Genomic DNA, 14,199 nt, shown 5'->3' on the forward strand with positions numbered 1-14,199 from the left:
TAAGTTTTTTTAAATATAATCGTATATTCTAAAAAAAATATAAACAAGCAATAAATAAAGTATGTCTAATGTTAAATTATAACCCTAAAAATATATTTTTTTATTGAAGACCATTTCCTTCACCAAGAAACAACTAATTCCGCTTAAGAATAATACTTAAGGAATCATAAGAGCGGAAATTACGGAATGCCGTCTATGTAATGGAATCTTGCTCGCCTCCTTCTACTTACCCATGTTCTCTTTAGTAGGTTATTGTTTTAATATTAAGTAGGTATACAAACTCAACATATTATTGATTGCGTGGCAACGAAATGAGAAATAATATACTTTTCTCCCTCTTGTTTGGAACAATCGTCAATCGCATTTTCAGTACCGACATATTAATGAACTACATATTTAGTGCATTCAAAATAAACTGGCGTGATTCCACTTGAGACCGTCATTAACAATAATTATTTTAAATTCTGAATGCGAATAAAACCTCTTCGGGTCTTTGGAAGCTACCATGTCGGTCTATGTTGCTTTTTAGGGTTCCGTACCTCAAAAGGAAAAACGGAACCCTTATAGGATCACTTTGTTGTCTGTCTGTCTGTCTGTCTGCCTGTCTGTCTGTCTGTCTGTCTGTCCGTCTGTCTGTCAAGAAACCTACAGGGTACTTCCCGTTGACCTAGAATCATGAAACTTGGCAGGTAGGTAGATCTTATAGCTGACATTTGGGGAAAAATCTGAAAACTGTGAATTTAGGGTTAGATCACACAAAAAAAATTAAATTGTGGTCATGAACTAATAATTAGTATTTTCAACTTTCGAAGTGAGTGACTATATCAAGTGGGGTATCATATGAAAGGTCTTCACCTGTACATTCTAAAACAGATTTTTATTTATTTTTATGCATCATAGTTTTTGAATTATCGTGCAAAATGTCGAAAGAATACGACTGTAGTACGGAACCCTCATTGCGCGAGCCTGACTCGCACTTGGCCGGTTTTTAAAATTAATTATAGGCAAACGCTTGACCACAATCACACCTGATGGAAAGTGATGATGTGGCCTATTATGGGACGCGATTACCTAGAAGATGCCTATACCAATGATGTTCTAAAGATACCCGGGTTGTAATTGGTAGGAAACACTATGAAACTTTGCTCTGACAAAATTAAGGTACCTACACGCTGACAAAAATCTTTACATTTTTGTGATGCAACCACAAATGCACTGTTTTCGAATTTTTTTCTTTACTTGTGCTATAGGACATGCTAGGTACCTGCCATTCATGATTCTAGGTCAACGAGATGTAGGTACTCTATGGGTTTTTCTAAAGACACGACAGACAGACAAGATAGACAACGAAGTAATCCTATTAGGGATTCCTTTTTCCTTTTGAGGTACTACCTATGGTAGGTAGTCCTAAAAATTGTCCAAAAACCTAATCTTGCTAAAAATAAGGTCTTTATTCACATACAAGAGATGCCATTATGTTAAGCCCACCTCGGACCGTGATATCTTTGAAGAAACAAAGTAAAGCTGTCTCATCCCTCACGAATCCAACCTTATCAAAGGAGTAGGTAGATTATTATCGAAAAAAATATCTTCTAAGCAAATAAAAATCCTATTTCTGCTTACCTTACTACCTACCAACAGTCATCGTCATCATCATCATGATCAACCCATCGCCGGCTCACTACAGAGCACGGGTCTCCTCTCGAAGTGAGAAGGGTTTTGGCCATAGTCTACCAAGCTGGCCCTGGCCATTTTAATTTTGGAGTGGGAGGGTCTTAGGTATATCCCTTTCTCGCAAAACGAAAATTTGTATGAAACCGTACGAAGCTAGGTATGGCATTAGTAAGGTGTGACGTCAAAATGCTATATCGCTATCTCTGTCTAAACAGAAATATTTAAATGTTTATAACTTTTTTGTTATTTGATCGATTTAATTAGTTTTTTTCAGTTTACGTCGTTATTTTTATCCTAGTTTATAATAAAGTAATAAAAAAATTGCAGTCAAATACCCAATTATCTATTTACCATAGCTACTTTGTAAAAGGTGTATTAAAAGTGCCTTAAAATTTTGTCATTTTTCAACAGCTACCTACCGAGTTACAAAATAACAATCTATCCAATATCCAATCAATAAAATATGTCATTAGCTTTGACAAATTAGTCATTACATCGGAAGGAACCGACGGAATTTATATAGGTACAGTGCGCGGCAGAAAGTACTGTACATCGGGCCTTAGAATGACATTTCGGTCACTCATACCCATAGACAGTGGCGTGCACAGGGTTTGCAGCCAGGGTAGGCATTAGTTAGGGGAACCTGTTTACTGGCAGGTCATAATGTAAAATTTGCATTGAGCTATTACAACTGGGGTAAGCAGTGCATTTATGCCTCTATGATCTGCACGCCACTGCCCATAGAGATAGCTCATACCTATATGATGTTTTGTCGGTCTCAATGACAGGGACAGCGCTCTACAAATCTGCTATCTTCTAAATGTCGGTGTACATTACTTTCGGCCGCGTACTGTACAGATAACTCATCAGTAGTAAACGAGATACCTATATAAACAACAGTAGGTTCATTTTAATACGTGCCCCTAAAGGTCATAATTGCCTATCAAGGCATCAACGAACCATAGACTACTTAGGATTAAAATAACCGTGGTAAGTATAACTTATCTAGATACTACCTTGTGTTATTCCATGTCACATCACTAATCACAAGTGAAAACAAAAACTTCGGTGAGATAAATTGCTTAACATAACATTATATAACTTTCACTACGATTTTGTATCGATTATTTTTGTATCGATTTACTACGAACTTACACCGTTTTAAAACCGAGTACAATAGACGCTGGCTCACGTCAAACTGCGCGAGAGCCTTCCCCCACCAGCCTTCAACTCGTTCGATTACGTTAATGCAATCGCATAAGGTTCATTTCATTTATTAAATATCGTGTTTTGGTTTTGGAAAGTGAGTTCCTATAAGTACGCGATAGGTCGAGATGGCAATGGGGTATGAGCCCACACACCCGTACGTCACCCGCGCTATCCCGCACCAGGTTAGTGTGGGGGCTGTGATCTGTTTTTCGAGGTTAATTGTGACCTACGGAACCCTACACTGCACGTGGCCCGCCACGCACTTGACCGGTTTAAAAAAAAAATAGTAGGTAAAACGGGTTTAAAGTGATAACGGGTTTCAACATTCAGCTGTAAAATTTTAAATATTCTCTGAAAGATAAGTCTATTTTCAGTAACTTACCGGATTTGATTTATTTTCACAATGAACTCGGCTATTTTAAATACTAACCATCTTTTTAATATAATACATAATGTGGTCTTGAAGCAATACAAAACCGTATCGACTTTCAATAATAAATAATCTTATTTTCAAACGGTAGGTATATAATGCCAATTTCAATACCCGTATCGAAGTGCTAATTATTATACAGGAAGATTTTTTGTGTTTTGCACAAATTTTTTTTGGTGGTTCTGTATCGTTAATAGAACACATTTCCATTCATAATTTTGTACCTTTTTTGAAATAATTTCATTTTACCTTAAAATAAGCAAATCATGGTCATACTATTCGTAAACAAAGCAAGCTAAGCACGCTAGCTGACTCTGACGTTTTCTCTTTAAAAAAAAGTACCAAGTTCGCATCTTAGACGATATTAAAGCGCGCAGAGGTTAATAGCCGCCGCGCGCGTCATCGGGCGTGAGTGCGTGTATTTTAATTTTTAATCAACAGCTGAAGATAACCTTTGTAGGGTGACCCTGATCATCTGTTCAAAAGTGGATATATTTGGTAAACGATAACTTTGGTATTCTTAAATATCAAAAAAGTCTTCCTGTATAGTTTATTACATGTTCCCGGAACATGTACGGAACAGAATACGGTAAATTATAGATTTTCTCGGAACTTGGAAGTCGGAACTTTGGAAGTCGGAACTTTGGAAGTCAAACCAACCACCAAGCGTTAATTAATCCACTAGGGAATAAAATTGTATTATGTCATCATTGCTGTGACATTTTGCGCAGGCTTTAGTTTAGTTTAGTACGGTTTTTTTTAATTCTACTACAAACTTCAGCCCTTGACAGCGAATTAATCCATATCCATACTTCCAAACTTAATATTATGAATGCGAAAATGTGTCTGTCTATCCGTCTATCAGTCTGTCTGCTAGCTTTTCACGGCTCATCCGTTAAACCGATTTTGATGAAATATTCGTAACACCCTGTTGGGTACCATTGTACAGTGTACACTGTTTGGTTGGTCAGTAAGCGAACGAAAATATCAAGTAGCAAACACGCGCGAGCACGCGCCACTCTGGGCCCGCCCACTTTCTTTGCTAGTCGTTACTTGATGTAAATATGAATCCGCATCCGTAAAATGTCTGAATTAATGTGGATGTTTCGCATTGGCGGATTCGGATTCGAATATCCGAACACCCCTGGTAGGTAGATACTCCCACAATCAACTATTTAAGTTTTTTTCAGACATTAAGTCTGTCAATTCATTCTATCATATTCGCATCTACTCATGTTGATCAAAGAACCATCCTTTTGAAATTACTTTACTTTTTATACCTAAAAATCCATACTTCCATAATTATATTACTTATTTTACTTTAATATTATAAATGCGAAAGTGTGTCTGTCTGTCTGTCTATCTGTCTGTCTGTCTGCTAACTTTTCACGGCTCAACCGTTCAACCGATTTTGACGAAATTTGGTACAGAGGTAGCTTGCAACCCGGGGAAGGACATACTTTTTATCCTGGAAAATTTAAGAGTTCCCACAGGATTTTTAAAAACCTAAATCCACGCATACGAAGTCGCGGGCATCAGCTAGTAAAACAATAAATATTCAATTATTTAGAAACACGGGAAATGTTCTCTTGAAACCTCTACAACTCCGAACTCCTTAATGGAATTGCCTCTTAAACTAAAGTGATGAGGTTATTTATAGTAAGTATATTTATTTTAAGAAAACTGACCCGAGAGCCGCTCTTTGGGACCGTAACAAAATTTTTGCCAAATAAATTATTAAAGCTGAATGACGTCCTCCCTGGTTCAGTGGTGAGCGCGTGGTCCGAATAATAGAAGATTCCGAGTTTGATTTCCGAGGGGGATTTTCTCATGTTGTTTCTTAGCTGACACCTAACTTCAAGAACGAACCTTATGGGCGAATTTTCCAAAAATCCTAAAACACGTATTTCTTCATTTGTGACCGAAAACCCAAATACCAATTTTCATGCAAATAACTTGAAAAATGACGGACTTTCATACAAACTTCCATCCCCCATTTAACCCACTTAGGGGTGGAATTTCGAAAAATCCTTCCTCAGTGAATACCTACTCTTTACAAAGAATAGACCCTCCAAATTTCATGTCTTTAGGACCAGCGGATTAGGCTGTGCGTTGATATATGTCGCAGTCAGGACTTTGAATTTCATATATCTAGATAGCAGGCAATGCAGAAGGAGACCACGTCATACCAGTTTCAGATTTTATGAAGTATCTCCCCAAAATTGCCTACGGGCTCTCGGTCCATTTTAGACGAGTAGGTAGATTCAGACTTGCTTCCTGTTCCGCTACCAGATATTTTTAGACCTTGCTTGCTTCCGCTGAACCCACTTCTAACTAAATTTAAATACTTACTTCTAATTTAATTAATCTTAGAAATTTTATTAACTTGGAGGTTGGAATATTTCAGCGCGGTTGAATTTAGGTATATATTTACTAGCGACCTCGGATCGATTCGGTTCACAAAGATAGGTCCTCTTATTACAAATTTTGTGAAAACAAAATATAGCCTTCTAGATGATGCCCGCGACTTCGTCCGCGTGGATTAAGGTTATCAAAAATCCCGCGGGAACACTTTGATTTTTCGGGATAAAATAGCCTACTTATGGACATAAGTATGCTATTTTATCCCTCCGATGCAAGCTATCACTGCAACAAATTTCATCAAAATCGGTTGAACGGATGGCCTTGAAAGGCTAGCAGGCAGACAGACAGACAGACAAATAGACAGACATACTTTCGCATTTAGAATATTAGTATGGACTAGTATGGATAAAGTAGCTGACGATCTTGAGCGTTCGAACAACTTGCAATGTCTACCAAATTAATTATCTCGGTCGTACTTAATGTAAATGTGATTACTGACACGACATGTGACTGATGTCTGTACGGTACTGATAATGATACAGCCGCCGTGTGTGCACTGTGCAAGATACTCGCGGCTGTATCACAATGAAAAGTTGCCGTGGACGACGGCCCTTAGATTTATCTCTAGACAAAAGTCAGATTTCTACCTACACATCGTCGTTATTCGCCTTGAGACGGGTCGTGACAATACAGGCAAATCTTTTGTAAGAAGTTGAAAGGGTTTTCATGGTATTATCAGGTAGATACTTAACGTACATGCCTACGTAACAGCCCTTTGAAGTTTTGAACGAAAAGTCAGTGGAATTGGATATGTTTATTTTTAGGGTTCCGTACCTCAAAAGGAAAAACGGAACCCTTATAGGATCACTTTGTTGTCTTTCTGTCTGTCATTTCGATTCATAGAATCATGAAATTTGGCAGGTAGGTGGGTCTTATAGCAGACATTCGGGAAAAAATCTGAAAACCGTGAAATTGTGGTTACACACCACAAAAAAAATTAAATTGTGGTTATGAATTAATAATATTATAATCCATACTAATATTATAAATGCGAAAGTGTGTCTGTCTGTCTGTCTGTCTGCTAGCCTTTCACGGCCCAACCGTTCAACCGATTTTTACGAAATTTGGTACAGCGATATACAGCTTGCATCCCGGGGTAGGACATAGGCTACTTTCTATCCCGGAAAATCAAAGAGTTCCCACGGGATTTTAGAAAACAGAAATCCACGCGGACGAAGTCGCGGCCATCATCTAGTTAATAATATAATTGAAAATATTAATATTTTCAATTTATAAGTAAGATAACTATATCAAGTGGGGTATCATATGAAAGGTCTTCACCTGAGCATTCTAAAACAGATTTTTATTTATTTTTATGCATCATAGTTTTTGAATTATCGTGTAAAATGTCGAAAAAATACGACTGTAATACGGAACCCTCGTTACGCGAGCCTGACTCGCACTTGGCCGGTTTTTATTATTATTCAGATACTAGTTAGCCCTTCTCCATCCACTCCATCGAGCGTCTTGTCGTGCGGGGCAAGTCGGAGGGCACCAGAGGACGAGGAAGGTCACCCATGCGATGGACCGACCAAATTAAGTCTGCTGTGGGCGGTCCTTTGCACGAGTGTACCAGGCTGTCGACCAGCAGGGAGAAATGGCGAATGCTCGTGAGGCATATAACATCTGCCCTCAAAGACGTTGCTTCGTGATGACCTGCACGACCGCTCTGCCAAGAGAGATACGACAAAGAAGAAGTTAGCCCTTGAAAGCAATCTCACTTGGCGGTAAGTGACGATGCAGTCTAAGATGGAGCAGGAAGGGGTATGGCAGTTTTTAATAAACCCATGCCCCTTTGGTTTCTACGCGGCATTGTACCGGAACGCTAAACCACTTGGCGGTACGGCTTTGCCGGTAGGGTGGTAACTAGCCACGGCCGAAGCCTCCCACCAGACCAGACCAGAAATGTATAAATTATAAAATTCCAAATCTCAGCCAGGAATTGAACCCAGGAACTCCCACTAATAAGACCACAGCGCTTACCACTGCGCCAGGGACCTCGTCAAAATACTTTACTTTTGGTAGCGTCTGACTTGATGCATTTCCCGAAATTGAGGTTGGGTGAGATGTCGATACCCAAGAGCTCATTGTGGTCACTAATCAGGATGTAGATGGTATCTGTGGCTCTCACAGCAACACACGTGTTTAAAGAAGACAGTAGGTGGCTTCCCCGGATCCACATTCATTCTTTGAACGCCCGAAAATAAGTTCAGGGTTAAAACTGCGAGTGTTTGAAGCGCGCCTTTATTAATTGATCTCATTAGACCTTACTTTTTCTCATTTGAACCCATTACGACAAAGGTAACTAGGAGAGCGTATTGTCATTGACCTTCTTAATAATTAGGTAGCTTCAAGTAAACGGGAATTACGACTAGAGGTAATTAATTATTTAATTAATTGGCAGACATGTCAAGTTGTTCGAATGCTCGCAGTCATTAAGAGCGTAATAAGACTAGTCTATCTTCTACTAGCAACCCGCCCCGGCTTCGCACGGGTAGCTTATTACAATTTTCGTAGGGAACTCTAATTTTTTTTGGGAAAAAATATAGCCTATGTCAGTAAGGAATAATATAGCTTTCTACGTGTGAAAGATGTTTCGAATTCGGCTCAGTAGTTTCAGAGAAACTTACAAACTTTGCCTCTTTATAATATTAGTATAGATACATATAAAATTCAAAGTTCTGCCTGACTGACTGACTGACTTATATATCAACGCACAGCTTAAACCACTGGTCCTAGAGACATGAAATTTGGAAGGTGTGTTCTTTATAAAGAGTAGGTAACCAGTAAGAAAGGATTTTTTGAAATTCCACCCTTAAGTGGGGTAAATAGGGGACGAAAGTTTATATGAAAGTCCGTCATTTTTTAAGATATTTCCATAAAAATTGTTAGTTTCAGGATTTTTGAAAATTCTACCCCCACGCCGATTTTTTTAATTCCACCCGAGCGAAGCCGGAGTGGGTCATCTAGTGGCTGATATAAAGTTAAAAAAGTATAAGGGTGTCTGGCGGGGGTTCCCACGACACTAAGTGTCTGGCAATGCATGACGTGATTCTAATATTCAGTAATACTATTCAGAAGAAAATATAAGACTTTATACTTTGACGATTTTTCACACCTTTATTACCTGTTATCTCCCAAAGCCACCATGATTCAAACTTCATAGTCGCTGATCGTTCCTCCCTGTGTTGGAGACAATACGCAGAGAAACTTTCAGCTTTTGTAAATAACGAAGGTCTGGCACGCGTTGGTTCTTAGTCCATAGGTTTAAAATAATCATATCGGCTATACTAAGTAAACGATTTTTATTATTTTTACTAAGTATTTATGTAAACGGTAATAACCTGTACCAAAGTCTATGAAGTCGGGCGAGCATAATGAAAAAAACAAGACATCAAAGCGTGAAGCTCGCCCGACTTCAACATACATACCTACACGTGTAGAAACAAAAGTTATTTTTTACTTTGTAGTGGTTTTGGAAGTCGGTTTTTTTTAATAATTTTTACGAATTTCGGAAGACCCTCTATTTAATAACTTACTAAGAAATAATTTATTTTTGACATAGGCACCATCCCAATTGTTATACCTAGTCTCGATATGAGCTGGAAAAGCTGTGAAAATGATCTTTCTGTTTATTAGAGAGGTAATAAAAACTCCGCGAACCCTATTACGCGCATGAGTAATTTTTATCCACTCCCCCTCAGCACTCCCCTTTCTTCAATCTTACTTTTTATTTCGAATGTCGTAAATCATCAACTGAAAGGATATTTATGTCACGGATCTAATATAATATTATTATTATGGTATCTGCTCGTAGGCCGTAGCTTTGTTACTGTTGTTATTATAAGGTAGGGTAGAGACGGTATCTATACCTAGTACAATTTAATGCCTAAGGCTGAGGCCACAACACTGCGGTGCGACATCGCATCGCAAAAACGATGCCGCATCGCAATGCGATGCGTTGTCGTAACGTAAAAGTTTTATCGCTTACGGCATCGCACGAGAAAACTCTTGACCATCAATTTCTAGTGAGTCATGGACCGCACTACACTTATCCTGCTTTTACTTGCGTTAAGACGCATCAAGAAAACACACACACAACACAGAATGGCACACAGAGAGGTGTGGACACCGATTGAACGGGAATACCTCGTTGCATCCCAAGTTTGTATGGTGCGGCACCGCGACCGGCACAGTGCATTGTGCGACGTCGTAGATTTTTACGACCCGACGTCGCATTGCAGTGTTATGGTCTCAGCCTTATGGGACGTTTCACATTCAGTGCAGTGCATTCTATGACAACGCACAACGCATCGCGGAACGTAACACGTTGTCGCAACGCACCATATATATCTGCGGCGCGATGTCGCAACGTGCGTAAGTACTTTGCAAAATGGCGGACTACGATGTAGATTCAATGGTTTTCTTATTTCGTTCCGCACTGTGGGACAAAAATAATACTTACCAGAATACAAAGATAAGTTAAGTTACTGAAAACAGAAGCTTGCAAGGAAGTTTACAATTTTAAAGTTTTGACTTGATGGCCTTACGTCTAAAATGCCAGTAGCATTGTTTTTGGATGACGAAATTTTTTACTAGCTGTAAATAAGTTGCTATTTCAGTAAACCAAAGCTTTTCGTTTCCCGATAAACTCGTTAAGTCACGTTGACGAAATCAACGAAAAAGAGTTAAAATCCGGGCTTTAAAGCTCCAGAGCATGCAACACTAGGTTTAAAATTGAAGCCCGAAGCCTTGACAGGGGGTTTTATTTTATAAAATCAAAGCCTTTTAGAAGACATTTTTTTAAATAGTAAGGTAAGGACAATACTGTTTGGTCTGAATGAACAAAGTTTAGGCTTACTTAGTTACGTTTAGTATTACTGTTTTCGCAGGAATCTCTAATTTAAAAAAAGTTAGCCTATGTCACTCAGGTATAATGTAGCTTTCTACTGGTGAAGAATTTTCAGAATCGGTTCAGTAGTTCCGGAAATTACTTCCTACAAACAGACTTACAAACTTTACCACTTTTAATATTAGTATAGATTTAGTATCGAAGGTAGTACCTAGTATTTATTAGAATAGTAATATTACAGATATTTCAAATTCAAACTTTTTTAATTGGTATCTAGTCTACCTAATTTGTAAATAGTTTTGCGTTAAGCTTTCAGGTAAAATTTTCGTAATAATTCGCATAGTTGCAAACATAATATACCTAGATAAAGAGTTGCCATAGTCTTCTAAATATATAAAAGGAAAAGCTGACTTACTGATCTATCAACACACAGCTCAAACTACTGGATGGATCGGGCTGAAATTTGGCACGCAGATAGCTTTTATGACGTAGACATCCGATAAGAAAGGATTTTTGAAAATTCAATCCCTGAGTGGATAAAAAAGGGATTTGAATTTGTGTAGTCCACGACGACGAAGTCGCGGCGATAAGCTAGTCATTAATAAATAAAAGTACAAGTAACTTATCCAGTTGTATTTGATTGATATTTTCGTATTTTCCTTACCGAATTTATTTTTCTCAATTTAGAAAATAATATTGACATAGGTACTAACTTATTGTTTTTCATGTACTTAATGAAAAATATATCAATATTATTTTCTAAGCTGTATCATTCACACACCTACTATACAAACGATAATAATCAGTTTTTTTTACAATATTTGGTTCAATGGACTGAACAAATTCTGCAAATTTATTTTTTCGCATATTTTAACGAGTAGACGCGTTTGTAAAAAATATTTTTGTTCATTAACAGCTCTTTTTAACTTTATGGAAAAAATTTAAAGTCCTAATAAAATATTTAACGAAATTAGTTCCTTTTCCAATTCCCATCGTTTCCCAAGCACCAAGTTGACTCTGATTGGCTCACACTCTCTTACTATTAGCTACAATGCATTGTTGCAGTGAGAATACCTAAAATTCAGCAAATCACAACAATAGAGATTGTAGCAATATGATCCACGCGGACATAGTCGCGGGCACCATCTAGTAGGTTCACAAATAAAAGGTATTAATAGTAGAAAAATATCTAAATATATAAAAGGAAAAGGTGACTGACTGACTGACTGATCTATCAATGCACATGTCAAACTACTGGACGGATCGGGCCGAAATTTGGCATGCAGATAGATATTATGACGTAGGCATCCGCTAAGAAAGCGTTTTTGAAAATTTGACCCCTAAGTGGGTGAAATAAGGGTTTGAAATTTGTGTAGTCCACGCGGACGAAGTCGCGAGCATAAGCTAGTCTTTCTATAAAATACTAGTTGACCCGGCGAACTTCGTACCTACCGCCTAACAGTCGATTCTATTTCAGGCAATTTTTTAAATTTTTCTCTCCGTAAGAACCATCCTCGCACCTACTTCAAGTAATATTATACAAGCTTCAGCTGTTCTCGAGATTTGCGCTTAGACTTAGATTATAACATCCCTTTATACAGTTTTGGCAACAGTAATAAGCATTTTTTAAATCGATCAAATTCAAAACCTGTGTTGACCATTAACAATATTCTGTAGAACATATTACATAAACATCAGCACTCAGACTTTTAGAAAAGTTAGTACAGTACGCGGCTAAAAGTGATAAACATCGATCTTTAGAAGAAGATCGCAAATTTGTAGAGCACTGTCTCGGTCGTTGAGACCGACAAAACGTCATTTGGGTATGAGTGACAGAGACAACGCTCTACAAACCTGAAATGTCATTCTAATGATCCGATGTTGTAATGTTTTTACGTACCTATAGCAAATGATATATTATTATTATCTTTAAATTTACCCTTGGTCCAAGCATACAAACATTACTCTATCCCACACATCGTGTTACTCAGAAAATAAGACACGTCCGGCTGTACCGGGATCTTGCTCTATAGCAAAAGTGCTCTTAAACGAAATGAACTTTCGTATCCTTAACAACCCAATTCCGAAGAGACTCCTAGAAGTAGAAATATCGGGAAATTAAATTACACAGTTTCAAGTGGTCATATCATTAGAGCGGGTCGCAAGAGGAATGTCGTTTGCAAAATATGAGGGCATAATTAAGTATTTATGACTTCTCAAAATTGCCTCTGGCTTAGTGTCGTGGGAGGCGGGCTCGTGGCTGGATGGCTTAGATGTCTATTTGCCATTCTACCGGCACACACATGGTCACCAAACGATTATTATTCGTTCCGCCACGATAATAATAATCCATATCCATAGTAATATTATAAATGCGAAAGTGTGTCTGTCTGTCTGTCTGCTAGCTTTTCACGGCCCAACCGTTCAACCGATTTTGGTGAAATTTGGTACAGAGTTAGCTTATATCCCGGGGAAGGACATAGGCTACTTTTTATACCGGAAAATTAAAGAGTTCCCACGGGATTTGTAAAAAACCTATTTCGACGCGTACGAAGTCGCGGGCATCAGCTAGTCTTCTATAATATAAAAATGAATCACTAAATGTGTTGGTTATCGCAAATCTCGAGAACCGCTGAACCGATTTCGCTAATTCTTTTTTTATAATATTCCTTGAAGTACGAGGATGGTTCTTACGGAGAAAAAATTTAAAAAATTTGAATAGACTGTTAGGCGGTACGAAGTTCGCCGGGGCAGGGGTAATAAAAAATATTAATGCAAGTATCTCGATCTGGCTCACGATATTTTCGACATGTGGCATGTGGAATCCACTGAAACAATTCCAATCGTCATATCAGCTAATGGGTTGATCCCAGTCAGCTTCGCTCACCATCTGAGGCGACTGGGGTTCCGTGACAGTTCGCTCGCTGCAATCTCACCTGGTGGTAAGTGGTGAGAAGTCTAAGATGGCAGTGGGCAGTCCATGTCTGCAGTCTGTCGTAGAACCGACAGCCGCTGGGGCAGACTTATTCTAGAGTGGAGACTGCGCACCAACAAGCGCAGTGTGGGATGAGTTCCAACCCGCCGTACTAGCGGGAAGTGGGTGGATAAGGAAGGCAGAGGACCGTGTGTGGTGGCCCACTCTCGGGAAGGCCTATTAATTGATTATTATAGCAAACCGCTACCGCTTATAACTTGGCCGGCTGAATTTTGATGAGATTCAATTTAATCGCCAGACTTGCGTAATAATATACCCCGTTTTCTTCCATATTAGATAACCTGATCTAAGCCAGATTCAATATACAACGAACATCGGTGATTTTCCATTAAAATATTATATGATATGACAGTGGCGTACAGGATAAGGATTCATAATCAAGAGAAAAAAAGAATTAAACTACAGTCTAACACAATAAAATATAAAACATTTAATTTTTCCTTATATACCTACTTCATTTTTTTTTAATTTTTTTTTCTTACATGAATGATTACTATTTGATTATTATTTACTAATGGAATATATGAATATTGTTGTAATGTACTAACTTAATTACGTGTTAGAAATAAAGGCTTTTTTTTCAGGCTCAGTCTTAATACTTTAATAACATCTCAA

At 38.2% G+C, this 14,199-nt stretch overlaps 1 protein-coding gene across 1 annotated transcript in view; it reads right to left on the minus strand.

The window, feature by feature from the left end:
* Cad96Ca (tyrosine kinase receptor Cad96Ca) overlaps window positions 1-2,849 on the minus strand; it is a 62,941-nt gene extending 60,092 nt beyond the window's left edge. Inside the window, exon 1 of the mRNA XM_069502170.1 lies at window positions 2,691-2,849. The gene's annotated coding sequence lies outside the window, so the exon portion shown is untranslated. The remainder of the gene's footprint in view (window positions 1-2,690) is intronic.
* Between the last annotated feature and the right edge of the window lie 11,350 nt (window positions 2,850-14,199).

Source organism: Maniola hyperantus, chromosome 12, assembly GCF_902806685.2.
Source record: "Maniola hyperantus chromosome 12, iAphHyp1.2, whole genome shotgun sequence".
Classification (NCBI taxonomy): Eukaryota; Metazoa; Arthropoda; class Insecta; order Lepidoptera; family Nymphalidae; genus Maniola; species Maniola hyperantus.